This window comes from Antrostomus carolinensis, unplaced genomic scaffold, assembly GCF_000700745.2.
Source record: "Antrostomus carolinensis isolate BGI_N321 unplaced genomic scaffold, ASM70074v2 scaffold3522, whole genome shotgun sequence".
Lineage (NCBI taxonomy): Eukaryota > Metazoa > Chordata > Aves > Caprimulgiformes > Caprimulgidae > Antrostomus > Antrostomus carolinensis.
The window spans coordinates 135,503-137,959 of record NW_010298796.1 but is presented as its reverse complement, the minus strand read 5'-3'; positions in this window follow the sequence as shown (position 1 = coordinate 137,959).

Here is a 2,457-nt window from a genome sequence, read left to right as displayed (position 1 = left end):
GTCCACAGGAAGATGGAAGATAACACTGCAGATCCAAGAATGGCCAAAGGTCTGTGGGTCAGCAGTGCCTTACCCCCTGCTCCATCCCATCCACTCCCACGTGCTACCTGTGCCAGTGGTGTTTCCTAGGCTTGGTTTGCTCAATGGGCTTTGAGGTGTTTTTTGGGTACTGTGGCTGAGTAGGGTAGGTGCAAGCCCTGGCTGCTCCTAGCCCCAATGTTGAATTGCTCCGTGGTCTTGGGTAAAAGTATTAACCTTTGTACAGACCTGTTTGCTCACCTGTAAAATGAGCATCAGCCGTGGTGGAGAACTTGTATCGACTGATCATCATTAAGTACTTGGGATGGCATTTTACTTTGGATCAATCTGTGAAACAGTGGAGGATGAATTCTGAGTAATCATGTTGTGTTATGGATCACCTCATTTATTGTGATTGGAGGGGAGAGAGGGAGAAGAGACAACTTACAAGTTTTTTGTGATGAAAAAAGATAACTAGCATGTTTTTAGTCCCTTAGTCTTTAGTGCTGTATCAGAAGAGGTATCTCCAGAAAACCAAGTGCCAGATTCTTCCTTGTAGAAGACAAACTCTCAAGTTCTTAATCCTCATTTTATCTCCAATAGATATGATTACACATGATTATACACATGATTAATTGACAGCTTCATCTCCCAAAGAACAGTAGATGACTTTAAAGTCTCCATTATCCTCCCTGGTCAGGCACCTACTCAGATTTTGTATTTGTTAGAGGAAATTAATGGAAATGTATGATATTTTGTTTTCCTTGTATTTTGGAGTTTTTTCTCTGTTTGAAATGCCTTTTCTCCATGATAATTTTTACCTGCTGTGATATGTGGCGCAAGCTCCCTGTGCAGTTAATTTCCTTGGATGATTTATTTACCAGTGACACAACAGAGCTCTCAAAATAGCAGTTGCAATGACGTGATCATCAAAACTTCAAAGGCAGGAACCCCCTTGGTTTCTCATCTCCCTCATGCCTCTGCAGTCCTCCCACCTCTCCCTTTGTGCTCCCTCTTTGTTGCTTTAATCCTCTTGAGGAAGGGAAAAAAAAGATGCATCCCATAACTAGAAAAAAGCTGGATGAGTGCTGGAGCAGCTTTTTGTACATAACTGCTTACATGGATTCTGTTAGAGTACCAAAATGCTGTGGTTTTGCTGTCCCTATGTCCCCTCCTTGACCCAGTACTTGAACTGGCTGTGTCCCAGCAAAGATGGATTGTATTGCAGCTGGGCAGAGAGCAGGGTGTGCTGCCCACACTGCCCTTCCTGGAGATGAAGTGGGAAGGTGGGGGTGGGTATGTGAGGAGCCCTGGTTTGCTTCTTCCCCAACTGGTGAGAAGCAGCTGGGTTTGCCTCTCCAGGAATCAGCCAGCTCTTGTGGAAGGGGGGGAAGGAGTTTACCCCTTGATGGGCTGAGCAGGACCTGGTTGAGCTCCAGTCCTCCCCTGGTCCTCAAGTTGGATCTCCCTGTCTGGTGCCCAGGCTCAGTCTCTGCAGCAGGCAGACCACTGTGAAGCCTGCAGCAGATCCCCTGCATGGCTGGAGTGTGCAGAGGCTCCTTGTTATCTGTGCCCAGCTCACAGACCTCTCTGGTTGTCATCATGTCTGTCATGTGGAGACTGTCCCAGCCAGGAGTGATGGTTGCCCTGGTACTGACTGGTTTTGGGGCCTTCAGAGCAGTCATCAGTCTGTTCCAGTGTGCACAGTAGATGCTTGGGTACAGTAATTGCTGCAAACAGGAATCTGAGTGTGCTGGGTGAACACAACTGTGTAGCTCTGAGAAATGTTTTCTGCTTTCCTAGCCCTCCCCTCTTTGCCTTCTTCCTTCGTATAAGATGAGAAAATGTAACTTGCAAGAGAAGATGATGGCTGGATGAAGCAGAATAAAAATAGGCTTTCATGGGAAGGAATTTCAGTTTTAAACCTGCATCTGTAGAAACTTGGGTGCTTCAAAAACGAGCTCCTTCAGTGGTCTACATGGAATTGGAGAACTCGGCTCTTCCATGCTCTCCTGTTTATCTCTGGTCTGTGCAAATGTTTGTCCCTTTGCTGGCAGAGTGCTGTGCTGGTTCCTGCTCAGCTCTGAAGCACGTGAGGTTAGTGAGGAATCTGGGGATGCTTCTATCTTGAGAACAAAATCCCAAAAGAGCTTGAGTTTTGGAAGTGGCCCCTCAGCAGGGAGCTAAATGTTAGTATGGGGATTACAGACTGCTTGGAAGGAGAAAGTCTGGCAGCATGGTATGCTGAACTGCTAAATCATTGCTTAAGGCATGCTGATTTCACTGATTTAGGCTGAGACCATTAATTAACTTGTTTTATGTGTGTGCACATCTCATTTAAGCAGCTTCCAAAAACGGAAGGGGGAAAAAACATTGGGAAGCACATTGATACTTTTTTCTTCATCATTTGAAAAGCAACTGGAAGCTTCAGTTCCTGCT